The sequence below is a fragment of the Phyllobates terribilis genome, unplaced genomic scaffold (assembly GCF_046119375.1).
Source record: "Phyllobates terribilis strain yellow unplaced genomic scaffold, ASM4611937v1 Scaffold_3__8_contigs__length_932513732, whole genome shotgun sequence".
Taxonomy (NCBI): Eukaryota; Metazoa; Chordata; class Amphibia; order Anura; family Dendrobatidae; genus Phyllobates; species Phyllobates terribilis.
The window spans coordinates 643714862-643741824 of NW_027362763.1; positions in this window are offsets into that span (position 1 = coordinate 643714862).

Here is a 26963-nt window from a genome sequence, read left to right on the forward strand (position 1 = left end):
CCCCCCGCTTCCTATACAGACAGACGCGCCCCCGCTTCCTATACACAGAGGCAGACGCGCCCCCGCTTCCTATACAGACAGACGCGCCCCCGCTTCCTATACACAGAGGCAGACGCGCCCCCGCTTCCTATACAGACAGACGCGCCCCCGCTTCCTATACAGACAGACGAGCCCCCGCTTCCTATTACACAGAGGCAGACGTGCCCCGATTCCTATACAGACAGACGCGCCCCCGCTTCCTATACACAGAGGCAGACGCGCCCCCGCTTCCTATACAGACAGACGCGCCCCCGCTTCCTATACACAGAGGCAGACGTGCCCCCGCATCCTATACAGACAGACGCACCCCCGCTTCCTATACACAGAGGCAGACGCGCCCCCGCTTCCTATACACAGAGGAGGACGTGCCCCCGCTTCCTATACACAGAGGCAGACGTGCCCCCGCATCCAATACACAGAGGCAGACGTTCCCCGCTTCCTATACAGACAGACGCGCCCCCGCTTCCTATACACAGAGACAGACGCTCCCCCGCTTCCTATACACAGAGACAGACGCGCCCCCGCTTCCTATACAGACAGACGCGCCCCGGCTTCCTATAGAGACAGACGAGCCCCCGCTTCCTATACAGACGCGCCCCCGCTTCCTATACAGACAGACGTGCCCCCGCTTCCTATACAGAGGCAGACGCGCCCTCGCTTCCTATACACAGAGGCAGACGCGCCCCCGCTTCCTATAGAGACAGAAGCGCCCCCGCTTCCTATACACAGAGGCAGACGTGCCCCACTTCCTTTACAGACAGACGTGCCCCCGCTTCCTATACAGACAGACTCGCCCCCGCTTCCAATACAGACAGACGCGCCCCCGCTTCCTATACACAGAGACAGGTGCGCCCCTGCTTCCTATACAGACAGATGCGCCCCCGCTTCCTATACACAGAGGCAGACGCGCCCCCGCTTCCTATACAGACAGACGCGCCCCCGCTTCCTATACAGACAGATGCGCCCCCGCTTCCTATACAGACAGACGCGCCCCCGCTCCCTATACAGAGGCAGACGTGCCCCGCTTCCTATTACACAAAGACAGACGTGCCCCGCTTCCTATACAGACAGACGTGCCCCCGCTTCCTATACAGACAGGCGCGCCCCCGCTTCCTATACAGAGGCAGACGTGCCCCGCTTCCTATTACACAGAGACAGACGTGCCCCCTCTTCCTATACAGACAGACGCTCCCCCGCTTCCTATACAGAAAGACGCGCCCCCGCTTCCTACAGACAGACGGGCCCCCGCTTCCTATACAGAGACAGACGTGCCCCCGCTTCCTATACAGACAGACGCGCCCCCGCTTCCTATACACAGAGACAGACGTGCCCCCGCTTCCTATACAGACAGACGCGCCCCCGCTTCCTAGACAGACGCGCCCCCGCTTACTATGTAGACAGACGCGCCCCCGCTTCCTATACAGAGAGACGCGCCCCCGCTTCCTATACAGAGACAGACGTGCCCCCGCTTCCTATACAGACAGACGCGCCCCCTCTTCCTATACACAGAGACAGACGTGCCCCCGCTTCCTATACAGACAGACGCGCCCCCGCTTCCTATACACAGAGGCAGACGTGCCCCGCTTCCTATTACACAGATACAGACGTGCCCCGCTTCCTATACAGACAGACGTGTCCCCGCTTCCTATACACAGAGGCAGACGTGCCCCGCTTCCTATTACACAGAGACAGACGTGCCCCGCTTCCTATTACACTGAGACAGACGTGCCCCGCTTCCTATTACACAGAGACAGACGTGCCCCGCTTCCTATTACACAGAGACAGACGTGCCCCCGCTTCCTATACAGACAGACGCGTCCCCGCTTCCTATACAGAGACAGACGTGCCCCACTTCCTATTACACAGAGACAGACGTGCCCCGCTTCCTATACAGACAGACGTGCCCCCGCTTCCTATACGGACAGACACGCCCCCGCTTCCTACACACAGCGGCAGACGTGCCCCCGCTTCCTATAGAGACAGACGTGCCCCCGCTTCCTATACACAGAGGCAGACTTGTCCCGCTTCCTATACACAGAGGCAGACGCGCCCCGGCTTCCTATACACAGCGGCAGACGCGCCCCGGCTTCCTATAGAGACAGACGCGCCCCCGCTCCCTATGCACAGAGGCAGACGCGCCCCCGCTTCCTATACAGAGCGGCAGACGCGCCCTCGCTTCCAATACACAGCGGCAGACGCGCCCCCGCTTCCTATACACAGCGGCAGACGCGCCCCCGCTTCCTATAGAGACAGACGCGCCCCCGCTTCCTATACACAGAGGCAGACGCGCCCCCGCTTCCTATACAGACAGAAGCGCCCTCGCTTTCTATACAGACAGACGCGCCCCCGCTTCCTATACAGAGACAGACGTGCCCCGCTTCCTATTACACAGAGACAGACGTGCCCCGCTTCCTATACAGACAGACGTGCCCCCGCTTCCTATACAGACAGACACGCCCCCGCTTCCTATACACAGAGGCAGACGCGCCCTCGCTTCCTATACACAGCGGCAGACGCGCCCCCGCTTCTTATAGAGACAGACGCGCCCCCGCTTCCTATACACAGAGGCAGACGTGTCCCGCTTCCTATACACAGAGGCAGACGCGCCCCCGCTTCCTATAGAGACAGACGCGCCCCCGCTTCCTATACACAGAGGCAGACGCGCCCCCGCTTCCTATACAGACAGTCGCGCCCCCGCTTCCTATACACAGAGGCAGATGCGCCCTCGCTTCCTATACACAGAGGCAGACGCGCCCCCGCTTCCTATACACAGCGGCAGACGCGCCCCCGCTTCCTATAGAGAAAGACGCGCCTCCGCTTTCTATAGAGACAGACGCGCCCCCGCTTCCTATGCACAGAGGCAGACGTGCCCCCGCTTCCTATACACAGAGGCAGACGCGTCCCCGCTTCCTATACACAGAGACAGACGCGCCCCCGCTTCCTATACACAGAGACAGACGCGCCCCCGCTTCCTATACACAGAGACAGACGCGCCCCCGCTTCCTATAGAGACAGACGCGCCCCCGCTTCCTATACAGAGACAGACGCGCCCCCGCTTCCTATACACAGGGACAGACGCGCCCCCGCTTCCTATACAGACAGACGCGCCCCCGCTTACTATACACAGAGACAGACGCGCCCCCGCTTCCTATACACAGGGACAGACGCGCCCCCGCTTCCTATACAGACAGACGCGCCCCCGCTTCCTATACACAGAGACAGACGAGCCCCCGCTTCCAATACAGAGAGACAGACGCGCCCCCGCTTCCTATACACAGAGACAGACGCGCCCCCGCTTCCTATATACAGAGGCAGACGCGCCCCCGCTTCCTATACACAGAGGCAGACGCGCCCCCGCTTCTTATACAGACAGACGCGCCCCCGCTTCCTATACACAGAGACAGATGCGCCGCCGCTTCCTATACCGACAGATGCGCCCCCGCTTCCTATACACAGAGGCAGACGCGCCCCCGCTTCCTATACACAGAGGCAGACGCGCCCCCGCTTCCTATAGAGACAGACGTGCCCCCGCTTCCTATACAGACAGACGTGCCCCCGCTTCCTATACACAGAGGCAGACGTGCCCCGCTTCTTATACAGACAGACGCTCCCCCGCTTCCTATACACAGAGACAGATGCGCCCCCGCTTCCTATACAGACAGACGCGCCCCCGCTTCCTATACACAGAGACAGACGCGCCCCCGCTTCCTATACAGAGACAGACGCGCTCCCGCTTCCTATACACAGAGACAGACGCGCCCTCGCTTCCTATACACAGAGGCAGACGCGCCCCCGCTTCCTATACACAGAGACAGACGCGCCCCCGCTTCCTATAGAGACAGACGCGCCCCCGCTTCCTATACAAACAGACGCGCCCCCGCTTCCTATACACAGAGGCAGACGAGCACCCGCTTCCTATACAGAGGCAGACGTGCCCCGCTTCCTATTACACAGAGGCAGACGCGCCCCCGCTTCCTATACAGACAGACGCGCCCCCGCTTCCTATACACAGAGGCAGACGTGCCCCGCTTCCTATTACACAGAGACAGACGTGCCCCCGCTTCCTATACAGACAGACGCGCCCGCGCTTCCTATACACAGAGGCAGACGTGCCCCGCTTCTTATACAGACAGACGCGCCCCCGCTTCCTATACACAGAGACAGATGCGCCCCCGCTTCCTATACAGACAGATGCGCCCCCGCTTCCGATACACAGAGGCAGACGCGCCCCCGCTTCCTATACACAGAGGCAGACGCGCCCCCGCTTCCAATAGAGACAGACGTGCCCCCGCTTCCTATACAGACAGACGCGCCCCCGCTTCCTATACACAGAGGCAGATGCGCCCCCGCTTCCTGTACAGACAGATGCGCCCCCGCTTCCGATACACAGAGGCAGACGCGCCCCCGCTTCCTATACACAGAGGCAGACGCGCCCCCGCTTCCTATAGATACAGACGTGTCCCCGCTTCCTATACACAGAGGCAGACGTGCCCCGCTTCCTATTACACAGAGACAGACGTGCCCCGCTTCCTATTACACAGAGACAGACGTGCCCCGCTTCCTATTACACAGAGACAGACGTGCCCCGCTTCCTATACAGACAAACCTGCCCCCGCTTCCTATACAGACAGACGCGCCCCCGCTTCCAATACACAGAGACAGATGAGCCCCCGCTTCCTATACAGACAGATGCGCCCCCGCTTCCTATACACAGAGGCAGACGCGCCCCCGCTTCCTATACAGACAGACGCGCCCCCGCTTCCTATACAGACAGACGCGCCCCCGCTTCCTATACAGAAACAGACGTGCCCCGCTTCCTATTACACAGAGACAGACGTGCCCCGCTTCCTATACAGACAGACGTGCCCCCGCTTCCTATACAGACAGACACGCCCCCGCTTCCTATACACAGAGGCAGACGCGCCCCCGCTTCCTATACACAGCGGCAGACGTGCCCCCGCTTCCTATAGAGACAGACGCGCCCCCGCTTCCTATACACAGAGGCAGACGCGCCCCGGCTTCCTATAGAGACAGACGCGCCCCCGCTTCCTATGCACAGAGGCAGACGCGCCCCCGCTTCCTATACAGAGCGGCAGACGCGCCCTCGCTTCCTATACACAGCGGCAGACGCACCCCCGCTTCCAATACACAGCGGCAGACGCGCCCCCGCTTCCTATACACAGCGGCAGACGCGCCCCCGCTTCCTATAGAGACAGACGCGCCCCCGCTTCCTATACACAGAGGCAGACGCGCCCCAGCTTCCTTAGCAGACAGACGCGCCCCAGCTTCCTTAGCAGACAGACGCGCCCCCGCTTCCTATACAGACAGACGCGCCCCCGCTTCCTATACAGAGACAGACGTGCCCCGCTTCCTATTACACAGAGACAGACGTGCCCCACTTCCTATACAGACAGACGTGCCCCCGCTTCCTATACAGACACGCCCCCGCTTCCTATACACAGAGGAAGACGCGCCCCCGCTTCCTATGCACAGCGGCAGACGCGCCCCTGCTTCTTATAGAGACAGACGCGCCCCCGCTTCCTATACACAGAGGCAGACGTGTCCCGCTTCCTATACACAGAGGCAGACGCGCCCCCGCTTCCTATACAGACAGACGCGCCCCCGCTTCCTATACACAGAGGCAGACGTGCCCCCGCTTCCAATAGAGACAGACGTGCCCCGCTTCCTATACAGACAGACGCGCCCCCGCTTCCTATACACAGAGGCAGACGCGCCCCCGCTTCCAATAGAGACAGACGTGCCCCGCTTCCTATACAGACAGACGCGCCCCCGCTTCCTATACACAGAGGCAGATGCGCCCCCGCTTCCTATACAGACAGATGCGCCCCCGCTTCCGATACACAGAGGCAGACGCGCCCCCGCTTCCTATGCACAGCGGCAGACGCGCCCCCGCTTCTTATAGAGACAGACGCGCCCCCGCTTCCTATACACAGAGGCAGACGTGTCCCGCTTCCTATACACAGAGGCAGACGCGCCCCCGCTTCCTATACAGACAGACGCGCCCCCGCTTCCTATACACAGAGGCAGACGTGCCCCCGCTTCCTATCCTCAGAGGCAGATGCGCCCTCGCTTCCTATACACAGAGGCAGACGCGCCCACGCTTCCAATAGAGACAGACGTGCCCCCGCTTCCTATACAGACAGACGCGCCCCCGCTTCCTATACACAGAGGCAGATGCGCCCCCGCTTCCTATACAGACAGATGCGCCCCCGCTTCCGATACACAGAGGCAGACGCGCCCCCGCTTCCTATACACAGAGGCAGACGCGCCCCCGCTTCCTATAGATACAGACGTGTCCCCGCTTCCTATACACAGAGGCAGACGTGCCCCGCTTCCTATTACACAGAGACAGACGTGCCCCGCTTCCTATTACACAGAGACAGACGTGCCCCGCTTCCTATTACACAGAGACAGACGTGCCCCGCTTCCTATACAGACAAACCTGCCCCCGCTTCCTATACAGACAGACGCGCCCCCGCTTCCAATACACAGAGACAGATGAGCCCCCGCTTCCTATACAGACAGATGCGCCCCCGCTTCCTATACACAGAGGCAGACGCGCCCCCGCTTCCTATACAGACAGACGCGCCCCCGCTTCCTATACAGACAGACGCGCCTCCGCTTCCTATACAGAGACAGACGTGCCCCGCTTCCTATTACACAGAGACAGACGTGCCCCGCTTCCTATACAGACAGACGTGCCCCCGCTTCCTATACAGACAGACACGCCCCCGCTTCCTATACACAGAGGCAGACGCGCCCCCGCTTCCTATACACAGCGGCAGACGTGCCCCCGCTTCCTATAGAGACAGACGCGCCCCCGCTTCCTATACACAGAGGCAGACGCGCCCCGGCTTCCTATAGAGACAGACGCGCCCCCGCTTCCTATGCACAGAGGCAGACGCGCCCCCGCTTCCTATACAGAGCGGCAGACGCGCTCTCGCTTCCTATACACAGCGGCAGACGCACCCCCGCTTCCAATACACAGCGACAGACGCGACCCCGCTTCCTATACTCAGCGGCAGACGCGCCCCCGCTTCCTATAGAGACAGGCGCGCCCCCGCTTCCTATACACAGAGGCAGACGCGCCCCCGCTTCCTATACAGACAGACGCGCCCCAGCTTCCTTAGCAGACAGACGCGCCCCCGCTTCCTATACAGACAGACGCGCCCCCGCTTCCTATACAGAGACAGACGTGCCCCGCTTCCTATTACACAGAGACAGACGTGCCCCGCTTCCTATACAGACAGACGTGCCCCCGCTTCCTATACAGACACGCCCCCGCTTCCTATACACAGAGGAAGACGCGCCACCGCTTCCTATACACAGCGGCAGACGCGCCCCCGCTTCTTATAGAGACAGACGCGCCCCCGCTTCCTATACACAGAGGCAGACGTGTCCCGCTTCCTATACACAGAGGCAGACGCGCCCCCGCTTCCTATACAGACAGACGCGCCCCCGCTTCCTATACACAGAGGCAGACGCGCCCCCGCTTCCAATAGAGACAGACGTGCCCCGCTTCCTATACAGACAGACGCGCCCCCGCTTCCTATACACAGAGGCAGACGCGCCCCCGCTTCCAATAGAGACAGACGTGCCCCGCTTCCTATACAGACAGACGCGCCCCCGCTTCCTATACACAGAGGCAGATGCGCCCCCGCTTCCTATACAGACAGATGCGCCCCCGCTTCCGATACACAGAGGCAGACGCGCCCCCGCTTCCTATGCACAGCGGCAGACGCGCCCCCGCTTCTTATAGAGACAGACGCGCCCCCGCTTCCTATACACAGAGGCAGACGTGTCCCGCTTCCTATACACAGAGGCAGACGCGCCCCCGCTTCCTATACAGACAGACGCGCCCCCGCTTCCTATACACAGAGGCAGACGTGCCCCCGCTTCCTATCCTCAGAGGCAGATGCGCCCTCGCTTCCTATACACAGAGGCAGACGCGCCCACGCTTCCAATAGAGACAGACGTGCCCCCGCTTCCTATACAGACAGACGCGCCCCCGCTTCCTATACACAGAGGCAGATGCGCCCCCGCTTCCTATACAGACAGATGCGCCCCCGCTTCCGATACACAGAGGCAGACGCGCCCCCGCTTCCTATACACAGAGGCAGACGCGCCCCCGCTTCCTATAGATACAGACGTGTCCCCGCTTCCTATACACAGAGGCAGACGTGCCCCGCTTCCTATTACACAGAGACAGACGTGCCCCGCTTCCTATTACACAGAGACAGACGTGCCCCGCTTCCTATTACACAGAGACAGACGTGCCCCGCTTCCTATACAGACAAACCTGCCCCCGCTTCCTATACAGACAGACGCGCCCCCGCTTCCAATACACAGAGACAGATGAGCCCCCGCTTCCTATACAGACAGATGCGCCCCCGCTTCCTATACACAGAGGCAGACGCGCCCCCGCTTCCTATACAGACAGACGCGCCCCCGCTTCCTATACAGACAGACGCGCCTCCGCTTCCTATACAGAGACAGACGTGCCCCGCTTCCTATTACACAGAGACAGACGTGCCCCGCTTCCTATACAGACAGACGTGCCCCCGCTTCCTATACAGACAGACACGCCCCCGCTTCCTATACACAGAGGCAGACGCGCCCCCGCTTCCTATACACAGCGGCAGACGTGCCCCCGCTTCCTATAGAGACAGACGCGCCCCCGCTTCCTATACACAGAGGCAGACGCGCCCCGGCTTCCTATAGAGACAGACGCGCCCCCGCTTCCTATGCACAGAGGCAGACGCGCCCCCGCTTCCTATACAGAGCGGCAGACGCGCTCTCGCTTCCTATACACAGCGGCAGACGCACCCCCGCTTCCAATACACAGCGACAGACGCGACCCCGCTTCCTATACTCAGCGGCAGACGCGCCCCCGCTTCCTATAGAGACAGGCGCGCCCCCGCTTCCTATACACAGAGGCAGACGCGCCCCCGCTTCCTATACAGACAGACGCGCCCCAGCTTCCTTAGCAGACAGACGCGCCCCCGCTTCCTATACAGACAGACGCGCCCCCGCTTCCTATACAGAGACAGACGTGCCCCGCTTCCTATTACACAGAGACAGACGTGCCCCGCTTCCTATACAGACAGACGTGCCCCCGCTTCCTATACAGACACGCCCCCGCTTCCTATACACAGAGGAAGACGCGCCACCGCTTCCTATACACAGCGGCAGACGCGCCCCCGCTTCTTATAGAGACAGACGCGCCCCCGCTTCCTATACACAGAGGCAGACGTGTCCCGCTTCCTATACACAGAGGCAGACGCGCCCCCGCTTCCTATACAGACAGACGCGCCCCCGCTTCCTATACACAGAGGCAGACGTGCCCCCGCTTCCTATACTCAGAGGCAGATGCGCCCTCGCTTCCTATACACAGAGGCAGACGCGCCCCCGCTTCCTATACACAGCGGCAGACGCGCCCCCGCTTCCTATAGAGACAGACGCGCCTCCGCTTTCTATAGAGACAGACGCGCCCCCGCTTCCTATGCACAGAGGCAGACGTGCCCCCGCTTCCTATACACAGAGGCAGACGCGTCCCCGCTTCCTATACACAGAGACAGACGCGCCCCCGCTTCCTATACACAGAGACAGACGCGCCCCCGCTTCCTATACACAGAGACAGACGCGCCCCTGCTTCCTATACAGAGATAGACGCGCCCCCGCTTCCTATAGAGACAGACGCGCCCCCGCTTCCTATACAGAGACAGACGCGCCCCCGCTTCCTATACACAGGGACAGACGCGCCCCCGCTTCCTATACAAAGAGACAGACGCGCCCCCGCTTCCTATACACAGAGACAGACGAGCCCCCGCTTCCAATACACAGAGGCAGACGCGCCCCCGCTTCCTATACACAGAGACAGACGCGCCCCCGCTTCCTATACACAGAGACAGACGCGCCCCCGCTTCCTATACACAGAGGCAGACGCGCCCCCGCTTCCTATACACAGAGGCAGACGCGCCCCCGCTTCCTATACACAGAGACAGACGCGCCCCCGCTTCCTATACAGAGACAGACGCGCCCCCGCTTCCTATACACAGAGGCAGACGCGCCCCCGCTTCCTATAGAGACAGACGCGCCCCGGCTTCCTATAGAGACAGACGCGCCCCCGCTTCCTATACACAGAGGCAGACGCGCCCCCGCTTCCTATAGAGAGGCAGACGTGCCCCGCTTCCTATTACACAGAGACAGACGTGCCCCGCTTCCTATACAGACAGACGCGCCCCCGCTTCCTATACAGACAGACGCGCCCCCGCTTCCTATACACAGAGACAGACGTGCCCCGCTTCCTATACAGACAGACGCTCTCCCGCTTCCTATACAGACAGACGCGCCCCCGCTTCCTATACACAGAGACAGACGTGCCCCCGCTTCCTATACAGACAGACGCGCCCCCGCTTCCTATACACAGAGGCAGACGCACCCCCGCTTCCTATACAGAGACAGATGCGCCCCCGCTTCCTATACAGAAAGACGCGCCCCCGCTTCCTATACAGACAGACGCGCCCCCGCTTCCTATACAGACAGAAGCGCCCCCGCTTCCTATACAGAGGCAGACGTGCCCCGCTTCCTATTACACAGAGACAGACGTGCCCCGCTTCCTATACAGACAGACGTGCCCCCGCTTCCTATACAGACGCGCCCCCGCTTCCTATTACACAGAGACAGACGCGCCCCCGCTTCCTATACACAGAGACAGACGTGCCCCCGCTTCCAATACAGACAGACGCGCCCCCGCTTCCTATACAGACAGACGCGCCCCCGCTTCCTATACACAGAGGCAGACGTGCCCCCCTTCCTATACAGACAGAAGCACCCCCGCTTCCTATGCACAGAGACAGACGCGCCCCCGCTTCCTATAGAGACAGACGCGCCCCCGCTTCCTATACAGACAGACGCGCCCCCGCTTCCTATACACAGAGGCAGACGAGCCCCGCTTCATATTACACAGAGGCAGACGTGCCCCCGCTTCCTATACAGACAGATGCGCCCCCGCTTCCTATACGCAGAGGCAGACGTGCCCGGCTTCCTATTACACAGAGAGAGACGTGCCCCCGCTTCCTATACAGACAGACGCGCCCCCGCTTCATATACACAGAGGCAGACGTGCCCCGCTTCCTATACAGACAGACGCGCCCTCGCTTCCTATACACAGAGACAGATGCGCCCCCGCTTCCTATACAGACAGATGCGCACCCGCTTCCTATACACAGAGGCAGACGCGCCCCCGCTTCCTATACACAGAGGCAGACGCGCCCCCGCTTCCTATACAGAGACAGATGCGCGCCCGCTTCCTATACAGAAAGACGCGCCCCCGCTTCCTATACAGACAGACGCGCCCCCGCTTCCTATACAGACAGACGCGCCCCCGCTTCCTATACAGAGACAGACGTGCCCCGCTTCCTATTACACAGAGACAGACGTGCCCCGCTTCCTATACAGACAGACGTGCCCCCGCTTCCTATACAGACAGACACGCCCCCGCTTCCTATACACAGAGGCAGACGCGCCCCCGCTTCCTATACACAGCGGCAGACGTGCCCCCGCTTCCTATAGAGACAGACGCGCCCCCGCTTCCTATACACAGAGGCAGACGCGCCCCGGCTTCCTATAGAGACAGACACGCCCCCACTTCCTATGCACAGAGGCAGACGCGCCCCCGCTTCCTATACAGAGCGGCAGACGCGCTCTCGCTTCCTATACACAGCGGCAGACGCACCCCCGCTTCCAATACACAGCGGCAGACGCGACCCCGCTTCCTATACACAGCGGCAGACGCGCCCCCGCTTCCTATAGAGACAGACGCGCCCCCGCTTCCTATACACAGAGGCAGACGCTCCCCCGCTTCCTATACAGACAGACGCGCCCCAGCTTCCTTAGCAGACAGACGCGCCCCCGCTTCCTATACAGACAGACGCGCCCCCGCTTCCTATACAGAGACAGACGTGCCCCGCTTCCTATTACACAGAGACAGACGTGCCCCGCTTCCTATACAGACAGACGTGCCCCCGCTTCCTATACAGAGACAGACGTGCCCCGCTTCCTATTACACAGAGACAGACGTGCCCCGCTTCCTATACAGACAGACGTGCCCCCGCTTCCTATACAGACACGCCCCCGCTTCCTATACACAGAGGAAGACGCGCCCCCGCTTCCTATACACAGCGGCAGACGCGCCCCCGCTTCTTATAGAGACAGACGCGCCCCCGCTTCCTATACACAGAGGCAGACGTGTCCCGCTTCCTATACACAGAGGCAGACGCGCCCCCGCTTCCTATACAGACAGACGCGCCCCCGCTTCCTATACACAGAGGCAGACGTGCCCCCGCTTCCTATACTCAGAGGCAGATGCGCCCTCGCTTCCTATACACAGAGGCAGACGCGCCCCCGCTTCCTATACACAGCGGCAGACGCGCCCCCGCTTCCTATAGAGACAGACGCGCCTCCGCTTTCTATAGAGACAGACGCGCCCCCGCTTCCTATGCACAGAGGCAGACGTGCCCCCGCTTCCTATACACAGAGGCAGACGCGTCCCCGCTTCCTATACACAGAGACAGACGCGCCCCCGCTTCCTATACACAGAGACAGACGCGCCCCCGCTTCCTATACACAGAGACAGACGCGCCCCTGCTTCCTATACAGAGATAGACGCGCCCCCGCTTCCTATAGAGACAGACGCGCCCCCGCTTCCTATACAGAGACAGACGCGCCCCCGCTTCCTATACACAGGGACAGACGCGCCCCCGCTTCCTATACAAAGAGACAGACGCGCCCCCGCTTCCTATACACAGAGACAGACGAGCCCCCGCTTCCAATACACAGAGGCAGACGCGCCCCCGCTTCCTATACACAGAGACAGACGCGCCCCCGCTTCCTATACACAGAGGCAGACGCGCCCCCGCTTCCTATACACAGAGGCAGACGCGCCCCTGCTTCCTATACACAGAGACAGACGCGCCCCCGCTTCCTATACAGAGACAGACGCGCCCCCGCTTCCTATACACAGAGGCAGACGCGCCCCCGCTTCCTATAGAGACAGACGCGCCCCCGCTTCCTATAGAGACAGACGCGCCCCCTCTTCCTATACAGACAGACGCGCCCCCGCTTCCTATACACAGAGGCAGACGAGCCCCCGCTTCCTATACAGAGGCAGACGTGCCCCGCTTCATATTACACAGAGGCAGACGCGCCCCCGCTTCCTATACACAGAGACAGACGTGCCCCCGCTTCCTATACAGACAGACGCGCCCCCGCTTCCTATACACAGAGGCAGACGTGCCCCGCTTCTTATACAGACAGACGCGCCCCCGCTTCCTATACACAGAGACAGATGCGCCCCCGCTTCCTATACCGACAGATGCGCCCCCGCTTCCTCTACACAGAGGCAGACGCGCCCCCACTTCCTATACACAGAGGCAGACCCGCACCCGCTTCCTATAGAGACAGACGTGCCCCCGCTTCCGATACAGACAGTCGCGCCCCCGCTTCCTATACACAGAGGCAGACGTGCCCCGCTTCTTATACAGACAGACGCGCCCCCGCTTTCTATACACAGAGACAGATGCGCCCCGGCTTCCTATACACAGAGGCAGACGTGCCCCGCTTCCTATACAGACAGACGCGCCCTCGCTTCCTATACACAGAGACAGATGCGCCCCCGCTTCCTATACAGACAGATGCGCCCCCGCTTCCTATACACAGAGGCAGACGCGCCCCCGCTTCCTATACACAGAGGCAGACGCGCCCCCGCTTCCTATACAGAGACAGATGCGCCCCCGCTTCCTATACAGAAAGACGCGCCCCCGCTTCCTATACAGACGGACGCGCCCCTGATTCCTATACAGACAGACGCCCCCCGCTTCCTATACAGACAGACGCGCCCCCGCTTCCTATAGAGAGGCAGACGTGCCCCGCTTCCTATTACACAGAGACAGACGTGCCCCGCTTCCTATACAGACAGACGTGCCCCGCTTCCTATACAGACACAAGCGCCCCCGCCTCCTATACAGAGACAGACGTGCCCCCGCTTCCGATACACAGAGATAGACGCGCCCCCGCTTCCTATACAGACAGACGCGCCCCCGCTTCCTATACAGAGGCAGACGTGCCCCGCTTCATATTACACAGAGGCAGACGCGCCCCCGCTTCCTATACACAGAGACAGACGTGCCCCCGCTTCCTATACAGACAGACGCGCCCCCGCTTCCTATACACAGAGGCAGACGTGCCCCGCTTCTTATACAGACAGACGCGCCCCCGCTTCCTATACACAGAGACAGATGCGCCCCCGCTTCCTATACCGACAGATGCGCCCCCGCTTCCTCTACACAGAGGCAGACGCGCCCCCACTTCCTATACACAGAGGCAGACCCGCACCCGCTTCCTATAGAGACAGACGTGCCCCCGCTTCCGATACAGACAGTCGCGCCCCCGCTTCCTATACACAGAGGCAGACGTGCCCCGCTTCTTATACAGACAGACGCGCCCCCGCTTTCTATACACAGAGACAGATGCGCCCCGGCTTCCTATACACAGAGGCAGACGTGCCCCGCTTCCTATACAGACAGACGCGCCCTCGCTTCCTATACACAGAGACACATGCGCCCCCGCTTCCTATACAGACAGATGCGCCCCCGCTTCCTATACACAGAGGCAGACGCGCCCCCGCTTCCTATACACAGAGGCAGACGCGCCCCCGCTTCCTATACAGAGACAGATGCGCCCCCGCTTCCTATACAGAAAGACGCGCCCCCGCTTCCTATACAGACGGACGCGCCCCTGATTCCTATACAGACAGATGCCCCCCGCTTCCTATACAGACAGACGCGCCCCCGCTTCCTATAGAGAGGCAGACGTGCCCCGCTTCCTATTACACAGAGACAGACGTGCCCCGCTTCCTATACAGACAGACGTGCCCCGCTTCCTATACAGACACAAGCGCCCCCGCCTCCTATACAGAGACAGACGTGCCCCCGCTTCCGATACACAGAGACAGACGCGCCCCCGCTTCCTATACAGACAGACGCGCCCCCGCTTCCTATACACAGAGGCAGACGCGCACCCGCTTCCTATGCAGACAGACGCGCCCCCGCTTCCTATACACAGAGGCAGACGCCCCCCCGCTTCCTATACAGACAGACGCGCCCCCGCTTCCTATACACAGAGGCAGACGCTCCCACGCATCCTATACAGACAGACGCGCCCCCGCTTCCTATACAGACAGACGTGCCCCAGCTTCCTATTACACAGAGGCAGACGTGCCCCGCTTCCTATACAGACAGACGCGCCCCCGCTTCCTATACACAGAGGCAGACGCGCCCCCGCTTCCTATACAGACGCGCCCCCACTTCCTGTACACAGAGGCAGACGTGCCCCCGCAACCTGTACACAGAGGCAGACGTGACCCGCTTCCTATACAGACAGACACGCCCGCACTTCCTATACAGACAGACGCGGCCCCGCTTCCTATACACAGAGACAGACGTGCCCCCGCTTCCTATACAGACAGACGCGCCCCCGCTTCCTATACAGACAGACGCACCCCCGCTTCTTATACACAGAGACAGACGTGCCCCCGCTTCCTATACAGACAGACGCGCCTCCGCTTCCTATACACAGAGGCAGACGTGCCCCGCTTCCTGTACAGACAGACGCGCCCCCGCTTCCTATACACAGAGGCAGACGTGCCCCGCTTCCTATTACACAGAGACAGACGCGCCCCCGCTTCCTATACAGACAGACGCGCCCCCGCTTTCTATACAGACGCGCCCCCGCTTCCTATACAGACAGACATGCCCCCGCTTCCTATACAGAGACAGACGCGCCCCCACTTCCTATACACAGAGGCAGACGCGCCCCCGCTTCCTATACACAGAGGCAGACGCGCCCCCGCTTCCTATACACAGCGGCAGACGCGCCCCCGCTCCCTATAGAGACAGACGCGCCCCCTCTTCCTATACACAGAGGCAGACGTGCCCCGCTTCCTATACAGACAGACGTGCCCCCGCTTCCTATACAGACAGACGCGCCCCCGCTTCCTTTACAGACAGACGCGCCCCCGCTTCCTATACACAGAGACAGATGCGCCCAAGCTTCCTATACAAACAGATGCGCCCCCGCTTCCTATACACAGAGGCAGACGCGCCCCACCTTCCTATACAGACAGACGAGCCCCCGCTTCCTATACACAGCGGCAGACGCGCCCCCGCTCCCTATAGAGACAGACGCGCCCCCTCTTCCTATACACAGAGGCAGACGCGCCCCCACTTCCTATACAGACAGACGCGCCCCCGCTTCCTATACAGACAGACGCGCCCCCGCTTCCTATACAGAGGCAGACGTGCCCCGCTTCCTATTACACAGAGACAGACGTGCCCCGCTTCCTATACAGACAGACGCGCCCCCGCTTCCTATACAGAGGCAGACGTGCCCCTGCTTCCTATAGAGACAGACGCGCCCCCGCTTCCTATTACACAGAGACACACACGCCCCAGCTTCCTATACAGACAGACGCGCCCCCGCTTCCTATACAGACAGACGCGCCCCCGCTTCCTATACACAGAGACAGACGTGCCCCCGCTTCCTATACAGACAGACGCGCCCCCGCTTCCTATACACAGAGACAGACGCGCCCCCGCTTCCTATACAAACAGACGCGCCCCCGCTTCCTATACACAGAGACAGACGTGCCCCCGCTTCTTATACAGACAGACGCGCCCCCGCTTCCTATACACAGAGGCAGACGTGCCAAGCTTCCTATACAGACAGACGCGCCCCCGCTTCCTATACACAGAGGCAGACGTGCCCCGCTTCCTATTACACAGAGACAGACGTACCCCGCTTCCTATACAGACAGACGTGCCCCCGTTTCCTATACACAGAGGCAGATGTGCTCCGCTTCCTATTACACAGAGACAGACGTGCCCCGCTTCCTATTACACAGAGACAGACGTGCCTCGCTTCCTATACAGACAGACGTGCCCCCGCTTACTATACAGACAGACGCGCCCCCGCTTCCTACACACAGAGGCAGACGTGCCACGCTTCCTATACAGACACACGCGCCCCGCCTCCGATACAGAGACAGACGTGCCCCCGCTTCCTATACAGACAGACGCGCCCCCGCTTCCTATACACAGAGGCAGACGCGCCCCCGCTTCCTATACAGACAGACGCGCCCCCGCTTCCTATACACAGAGGCAGACGCGCCCCCGCTTCCTATACAGACGCAACCCCGCTTCCTATACACAGAGGCAGACGCGCCCCCGCTTCCTATACAGACAGACGTGCCCCCGCTTCCTATTACACAGAGGCAGACGTACCCCGCTTCCTATACAGACAGACGCCCTCCCGCTTCCTATACACAGAGGCAGACGCGCCCCCGCTTCCTATACAGACAGACGCGCCCCCGCTTCCTATACACAGAGGCAGACGTGCCCCCGCATCCTATACACAGAAGCAGACGTGCCTCGCTTCCTATACAGACAGACGCGCCCCCGCTTCCTATACACAGAGGCAGACGTGCCCCCGCTTCCTATACAGACAGACGCACCCCAGCTTCCTATACACAGAGGCAGACGTGCCCCCGCATCCAATACACAGAGGCAGACGTGCCCCGCTTCCTATACAGACAGACGCGCCCCCGCTTCCTATACACAGAGACAGACGCGCCCCGGCTTCCTATACAGACAGACGCGCCCCGGCTTCCTATATAGACAGACGCGCCCCCGCTTCCTATACAGACAGACGCGCCCCCGCTTCCTATACAGAAGCGCCCCCGCTTCCTATACAGACAGACGTGCCCCCGCTTCCTATACAGAGACAGACGCGCCCCCACTTCCTATACAGAGACAGATGCGCCCCCGCTTCCTATACACAGAGGCAGACGCGCCCCCGCTTCCTATACACAGCGGCAGACGGGCCCCCGCTTCCTATAGAGACAGACGCGCCCCCTCTTCCTATACACAGAGGCAGACGCGCCCCCGCTTCCTATACAGACAGAGGCGCCCCCGCTTCCTATACAGACAGACGCGCCCCCACTTCCTATACAGACAGACGCGCCCCCGCTTCCTATACAGAGGCAGACGTGCCCCGCTTCCTATTACACAGAGACAGACGTGCCCCCTCTTCCTATACAGACAGACGCGCCCCCGCTTCCTATACAGAGACAGACGTGCCCCCGCTTCCTATACAGACAGGTGCGCCCCCGCTTCCTATACAGACAGGCGCGCCCCCGCTTCCTATACAGACAGACGCGCCCCCGCTTCCTATACAGACAGACGCGCCCCCGCTTCCTATATAGACAGACGTGACCCCCGCTTCCTATACAGAGACAGACCTGCCCCCGCTTCCTATACAGACGCGCTCCCGCTTCCTATACAGAGACAGACGTGCCCCGCTTCCTATACAGACAGACGCGCCCCCGCTTCCTATACACAGAGGCAGACGTGCCCCGCTTCCTATTACACAGAGACAGACGTGCCCCGCTTCCTATTACACAGAGACAGACAAGCCCCGCTTCCTATACAGACAGACGTGCCCCCGCTTCCTATACAGACAGACGCGCCCCCGCTTCCTATATACAGAGACAGATGTGCCCCCGCTTCCTATACACAGAGGCAGACGCGTCCCTGCTTCCTATACAGACAGACGCGCCCCCGCTTCCTATACAGACAGACGCGCCCCCGCTTCCTATACAGACAGACGCGCCCCCGCTTCCTATACAGAGACAGACGTGCCCCGCTTCCTATTACACAGAGACAGACGTGCCCCGCTTCCTATACAGACAGATGCGCCCCCGCTTCCTATACACAGAGGCAGACGCGCCCCCGCTTCCTATACACAGCGGCAGACGCGCCCCCGCTTCCTATAGAGACAGAAGCGCCCCCGCTTCCTATACACAGAGGCAGACGTGTCCCGCTTCCTATACACAGAGGCAGACGTGCCCCCGCTTCCTATACACAGAGGCAGACGCACCCCGGCTTCCTATACACAGCGGCAGACGCGCCCCCGCTTCCTATACACAGCGGCAGACGCGCCCCCGCTTCCTATACACAGCGGCAGACGCGCCCCCGCTTCCTATAGAGACAGACGCGCCCCCGCTTCCTATACACAGAGGCAGACGCGCCCCCGCTTCCTATACAGACAGACGCGCCCCTGTTTCCTATACACAGAGGCAGACGCGCCCCCGCTTCCTATACACAGAGACAGACGCGCCCCCGCTTCCTATACACAGAGACAGACGCGCCCCCGCTTCCTATACACAGAGACAGACGCGCCCCCGCTTCCTATACAGAGACAGACGCGCCCCCGCTTCCTATAGAGACAGACGCGACCCCGCTTCCTATACAGAGACAGACGCGCCCCCGCTTCCTATACACAGAGACAGACGCGCCCCCGCTTCCTATACACAAAGACAGACGCGCCCCCGCTTCCTATACAGAGACAGACACGCCCCCGCTTCCTATACACAGAGACAGACGCGCCCCCCACCTCCTATACACAGAGGCAGACGCGCCCCCGCTTCCTATACACAGAGACAGACGCACCCCCGCTTCCTATAGAGACAGACGCGCCCCCGCTTCCTATACACAGAGGCAGACGCGCCCCCGCTTCCTATACAGAGGCAGACGTGCCCCGCTTCCTATTACACAGAGGCAGACGCGCCCCCGCTTCTTATTACACAGAGTCAGACGCGCCCCCGCTCCCTATACAGACAGACGCACCCCCTCTTCCTATACACAGAGACAGACGTGCCCCCGCTTCCTATACAGACAGACGCGACCCCGCTTCCTATACACAGAGGCAGACGTGCCCCGCTTCCTATACAGACAGACGCGCCCCCGCTTCCTATACACAGAGACAGATGCGCACCTGCTTCCTATACAGACAGATGCGTCCCCGCTTCCTATACACAGAGGCAGACGCGCCCCCGCTTCCTATACCCAGAGGCAGACGTGCCCCCGCTTCCTATACAGAGACAGATGCGCCCCCGCTTCCTATACAGAAAGACGCGCCCCCGCTTCCTATACAGACAGTCGCGCCCCCGCTTCCTATACAGACAGACGCGCCCCCCCTTCCTATACAGAGGCAGACGTGCCCCGCTTCCTATTACACAGAGACAAACGTGCCCCGCTTCCTATACAGACAGACATGCCCCCGCTTCCTATACAGACAGACGCGCCCCCGCTTCCTATTACACAGAGACAGACGTGCCCCCGCTTCCTATACAGACAGACGCGACCCCGCTTCCTATACAGACAGACGCGCCCCCGCTTCCTATACACAGAGACAGACGCGCCCCCGCTTCCTATACACAGAGACAAACGTGCCCCGCTTCCTATACAGACAGACGCGACCCCGCTTCCTATACAGACAGACGCGCCCCCGCTTCCTATACACAGAGACAAACGTGCCCCGCTTCCTATACAGACAGAAGCACCCCCGCTTCCTATACACAGAGGCAGACGTGCCCCGATTCCTATTACACAGAGACAGACGTGCCCCCGCTTCCTATACACAGAGGCAGACGTGCCCCGCTTCCTATTACACAGAGACAGACGTGCCCCGCTTCCTATTACACAGAGACAGACGTGCCCTGCTTCCTATACAGACAGACGCGCCCCCGTTTCCTATACAGACAGACGCGCCCCAGCTTCCTATACACAGAGGCAGACGTGCCCCGCTTCCTATACAGATACACGTGCCCCCGCTTCCTATACAGACAGACGCGCCCCCGCTTCCTATACACAGAGGCAGACGCGACCCCGCTTCCTATACAGACAGACGCGCCCCCGCTTCCTATACACAGAGGCAGACGCGCCCCAGCTTCCTATACAGACAGACGTGCCCCCGCTTCCTATACACAGAGGCAGACATGCCCCGCTTCCTATACACAGAGGCAGACGCGCCCCCGCTTCCTATACAGACGCGCCCCCGCTTCCTATACACAGAGGCAGACGTGCCCCCGCATTCTGTACACAGAGGCAGACGTGCTCCGCTTCCTATACAGACAGACGCGCCCCCGCTTCCTATACACAGAGGCAGACATGCCCCCGCTTCCTATACAGACAGACGTACCCCCGCATCCAATACACAGAGGCAGACATGCCCCGCTTCCTATACACAGAGGCAGACGCGCCCCCGCTTCCTATACAGACAGACGCGCCCCCGCTTCCTATACAGACAGACGTGCCCCCGCTTCCTATTACACAGAGGCAAACGTGCCCCGCTTCCTATACAGACAGACGTGCCCCCGCTTCCTATACACAGAGGCAGACGCGCCCCCGCTTCCTATACAGACGCGCTTCCGCTTCCTATACACAGAGGCAGACGTGCCCCCGCATCCTGTACACAGAGGCAGACGTGCCCCGCTTCCTATACAGACAGACGCTCCCCCGCTTCCTATACACAGAGGCAGACGTCCCCCCGCTTCCTATACAGACAGACGCACCCCCGCATCCAATACACAGAGGCAGACGTGCCCCGCTTCCTATACAGACAGACGCTCCCGCGCTTCCTATACACAGAGACAGACGCGCTCCCGCTTCCCATACACAGAAACAGACACGCCCACGCTTCCTATACAGACAGACGCGCCCCGGCTTCCTATAGAGACAGACGCGCCCCCGCTTCCTATACAGACAGACGCGCCCCCGCTTCCTATACAGACACGCCCCCGCTTCCTATACAGACAGAAGTGCCCCGCTTCCTATACAGGAACAGACGCGCCCCCGCTTCCTATACACAGAGACAGATGCGCCCAAGCTTCCTATACAGACAGATGCGTCCCCGCTTCCTATACACAGAGGCAGACGCGCCCCCGCATCCTATACAGACAGACGCGCCCCCGCTTCCTATACAGACAGACGCGCCCCCGCTTCCTATACAGACAGACGCGCCCCCGCTTCCTATACAGACAGACGTGCCCCCGCTTCCTATACACAGAGGCAGACGTGCCCCGTTTCCTATACAGACACACGCGCCCCCGCCTCCTATACACAGAGACAGACGTCCCCCGCTTCCTATACAGACAGACGCGCCCCCGCTTCCTATAGAGATAGACGCGCCCCCGCTTCCTATTACACGGAGACAGACGCGCCCCAGCTTCCTATACAGACAGACGCGCCACCGCTTCCTATACACAGAGACAGACGTGCCCCGCTTCCTATTACACAGAGACAGACGTGCCCCGCTTCCTATACAGACAGACGTGCCCCCGCTTCCTATACACAGAGGCAGACGTGCCCCGCTTCCTATACAGACAGACGCGCCCCCGCTTCCTATACACAGAGGCAGACGTGCCCCGCTTCCTATTACACAGAGACAGACGTGCCCCGCTTCCTATACAGACAGACGTGCCCCCGCTTCCTATACAGACAGACGTGCCCCCGCTTCCTATACACAGAGGCAGACGTGCCCCGTTTCCTATACAGACACACGCGCCCCCGCCTCCTATACACAGAGGCAGACGTGCCCCCGCATCCTGTACACAGAGGCAGACGTGCCACGCTTCCTATACAGACAGACGCGCCCCCGCTTCCTATACACAGAGGCAGACGTGCCCCCGCTTCCTATACAGACAGACGTACCCCCGCTTCCTATACAGACAGACGTGCCCCGCTTCCTATACAGACAGACGCTCCCCCGCTTCCTATACACAGAGACAGACGCGCCCCCGCTTCCTATACAGACAGACGCGCCCCGGCTTCCTATAGAGACAGACGCGCCCCCGCTTCCTATACAGACAGACGCGCCTCCGCTTCCTATACAGACGCGCCCCCGCTTCCTATACAGACAGACGTGCCCCCGCTTCCTATACAGAGACAGACGCGCCCCCGTTTCCTAAACACAGAGGCAGACGCGCCCCCGCTTCCTATACACAGCGGCAGACGCGCCCCCGCTTCCTATACAGAGAGGCAGACGTGCCCCGCTTCCTATACAGACAGACGTGACCCCGCTTCCTATACAGACAGACGCGCCCCCGCTTCCTTTACAGACAGACGTGCCCCCGCTTCCTATACACAGAGAGAGATGCGCCCAAGCTTCCTATACAGACAGATGTGCCCCCACTTCCTATACACAGAGGCAGAAGCGCCCCCGCTTCCTATACAGACAGATGCGCCCCCGCTTCCTATACAGACAGACGCGCCCCCGCTTCCTATACAGACAGACGCGCCCCCGCTTCCTATACAGAGGCAGACGTGCCCCGCTTCCTATTACACAGAGACAGACGTGCCCCGCTTTCTATACAGACAGACGCGCCCCCGCTTCCTATACAGAGGCAGACGTGCCCCCGCTTCCTATAGAGATAGACGCGCCCCCGCTTCCTATTACACAGAGACAGACGCGCCCCAGCTTCCTATACAGACAGACGCGCCCCCGCTTCCTATACACAGAGACAGACGTGCCCCCGCTTACTATACAGACAGACGCGCCCCCGCTTCCTATATAGACAGACGCGACCCCGCTTCCTATACACAGAGACAGACGTGCCCCCGCTTCCTATACAGAGACGCGCCCCCGCTTCCTATACAGACAGACGCGCCCCCGCTTCCTATACACAGAGGCAGACGTGCCCCGCTTCCTATTACACAGACACAGACGTGCCCCGCTTCCTATACAGACAGACGTGCCCCCGCTTCCTATACACAGAGGCAGACGTGCCCCGCTTCCTATTACACAGAGACAGACGTGCCCTGGTTCCTATTACAAAGAGAAAGACGTGCCCCGCTTCCTATACAGACAGACGTGCCCCTGCTTCCTAAACAGACAGACGTGCCCCCGCTTCCTATACAGACAGACGCGCCCCCGCTTCCTATTCACAGAGGCAGACGTGCCCCGCTTCCTATACAGACACACGCGCCCCCGCCTCCTATACACAGAGTCAGACGTGCCCCCGCATCCTGTACACAGAGGCAGACGTGCCCCGCTTCCTATACAGACGCGCCCCCGCTTCCTATACACAGAGGCAGACGTGCCCCCGCTTCCTATACAGACAGACGCACCCTCGCATCCAATACACAGAGGCAGACGTGCCCCGCTTCCTATACAGACAGACGCTCCCCCGCTTCCTATACACAGAGACAGACGCGCCCCCGCTTCCTATACACAGAGACAGACGCGCCCCCGCTTCCTATACACAGAGGCAGACGCGCCCCCGCTTCCTATACAGACGCGCCCCCGCTTCCTATACACAGAGGCAGACGTGCCCCCGCATCCTGTACACAGAGGCAGACGTGCCCCGCTTCCTATACAGACAGACGCGCCCCCGCTTCCTATACACAGAGGCAGACGTGCCCCCGCTTCCTATACAGACAGACGCACCCCCGCTTCCTATACAGACAGACGTGCCCCGCTTCCTATACAGACAGACGCTCCCCCGCTTCCTATACACAGAGACAGACGCGCCCCCGCTTCCTATACAGACAGACGCGCCCCGGCTTCCTATAGAGACAGACGCGCCCCCGCTTCCTATACAGACAGACGCGCCTCCGCTTCCTATACAGACGTGCCCCCGCTTCCTATACAGAGACAGACGCGCCCCCGTTTCCTAAACACAGAGGCAGACGCGCCCCCGCTTCCTATACAGAGAGGCAGACGTGCCCCGCTTCCTATACAGACAGACGTGACCCCGCTTCCTATACAGACAGACGCGCCCCCGCTTCCTTTACAGACAGACGTGCCCCCGCTTCCTATACACAGAGACAGATGCGCCCAAGCTTCCTATACAGACAGATGCGCCCCCACTTCCTATACACAGAGGCAGAAGCGCCCCCGCTTCCTATACAGACAGATGCGCCCCCGCTTCCTATACAGACAGACGCGCCCCCGCTTCCTATACAGACAGACGTGCCCCAGCTTCCTATACAGAGGCAGACGTGCCCCGCTTCCTATTACACAGAGACAGACGTGCCCCGCTTTCTATACAGACAGACGCGCCCCCGCTTCCTATACAGAGGCAGACGTGCCCCCGCTTCCTATAGAGATAGACGCGCCCCCGCTTCCTATTACACAGAGACAGACGCGCCCCAGCTTCCTATACAGACAGACGCGCCCCCGCTTCCTATACACAGAGACAGACGTGCCCCCGCTTACTATACAGACAGACGCGCCCCCGCTTCCTATATAGACAGACGCGACCCCGCTTCCTATACACAGAGACAGACGTGCCCCCGCTTCCTATACAGAGACGCGCCCCCGCTTCCTATACAGACAGACGCGCCCCCGCTTCCTATACACAGAGGCAAACGTGCCCCGCTTCCTATTACACAGACACAGACGTGCCCCGCTTCCTATACAGACAGACGTGCCCCCGCTTCCTATACACAGAGGCAGACGTGCCCCGCTTCCTATTACACAGAGACAGACGTGCCCTGGTTCCTATTACAAAGAGAAAGACGTGCCCCGCTTCCTATACAGACAGACGTGCCCCTGCTTCCTAAACAGACAGACGTGCCCCCGCTTCCTATACAGACAGACGCGCCCCCGCTTCCTATTCACAGAGGCAGACGTGCCCCGCTTCCTATACAGACACACGCGCCCCCGCCTCCTATACACAGAGTCAGACGTGCCCCCGCATCCTGTAGACAGAGGCAGACGTGCCCCGCTTCCTATACAGACGCGCCCCCGCTTCCTATACGCAGAGGCAGACGTGCCCCCGCTTCCTATACAGACAGACGCACCCTCGCATCCAATACACAGAGGCAGACGTGCCCCGCTTCCTATACAGACAGACGCTCCCCCGCTTCCTATACACAGAGACAGACGCGCCCCCGCTTCCTATACACAGAGACAGACGCGCCCCCGCTTCCTATACACAGAGACAGACGCGCCCCCGCTTCCTAAACTGACAGACGCGCCCCGACTTCCTATAGAGACAGACGCGCCCCCGCTTCCTATACACAGAGGCAGACGCGCCCCCGCTTCCTATACAGACACGCCCCCGCTTCCTATACACAGAGGCAAACGTGCCCCCGCATCCTGTACACAGAGGCAGACGTGCCCCGCTTCCTATACAGACAGACGCGCCCCCGCTTCCTATACACAGAGGCAGACGTGCCCCCGCTTCCTATACAGACAGACGCACCCCCACATCCATTACACAGAGGCAGACGTGCCCCGCTTCCTATACAAGCAGACGCTCCCCCGCTTCCTATACACAGAGACAGACGCGCCCCCGCTTCCTATACACAGAGACAGACGCGCCCACGCTTCCTATACAGATAGACGCGCCCCGGCTTCCTATAGAGACAGATGCGCCCCCGCTTCCTATACAGACAGACGTGCCCCCGCTTCCTATACAGACGCGCCCCCGCTTCCTATACAGACAGACGTGCCCAAGCTTCCTATACAGAGACAGACGCGCCCCCGCTTCCTATACACAGAGGCAGACGTGCCCCGCTTCCTATACAGACAGACGCGCCCCCGCTTCCTATACAGACAGACGCGCCCCTGCTTCCTTTACAGACAGACGCGCCCCCGCTTCCTATACACAGAGACAGATGCGCCCAAGCTTTCTATACAGGCAGATGCGCCCCCGCTTTCTATACACAGAGGCAGACGCGCCCCCGCTTCCTATACAGACAGAAGCGGCCCCGCTTCCTATACAGACAGACGTGCACCCGCTTCCTATACAGAGGCAGACGTGCCCCGCTTCCTATTACACAGAGACAGACGTGCCCCGCTTCCTATACAGACAGACGCGCCCCCGCTTCCTATACAGAGTCAGACGTGCCCCCGCTTCCTATAGAGACAGACGCGCCCCCACTTCCTATTACACAGAGACAGACGGGCCCCAGCTTCCTATACAGACAGACGCGCTCCCTCTTCCTATACACAGAGACAGACGTGCCCCCGCTTCCTATACAGAGACGCGCCCCCGCTTC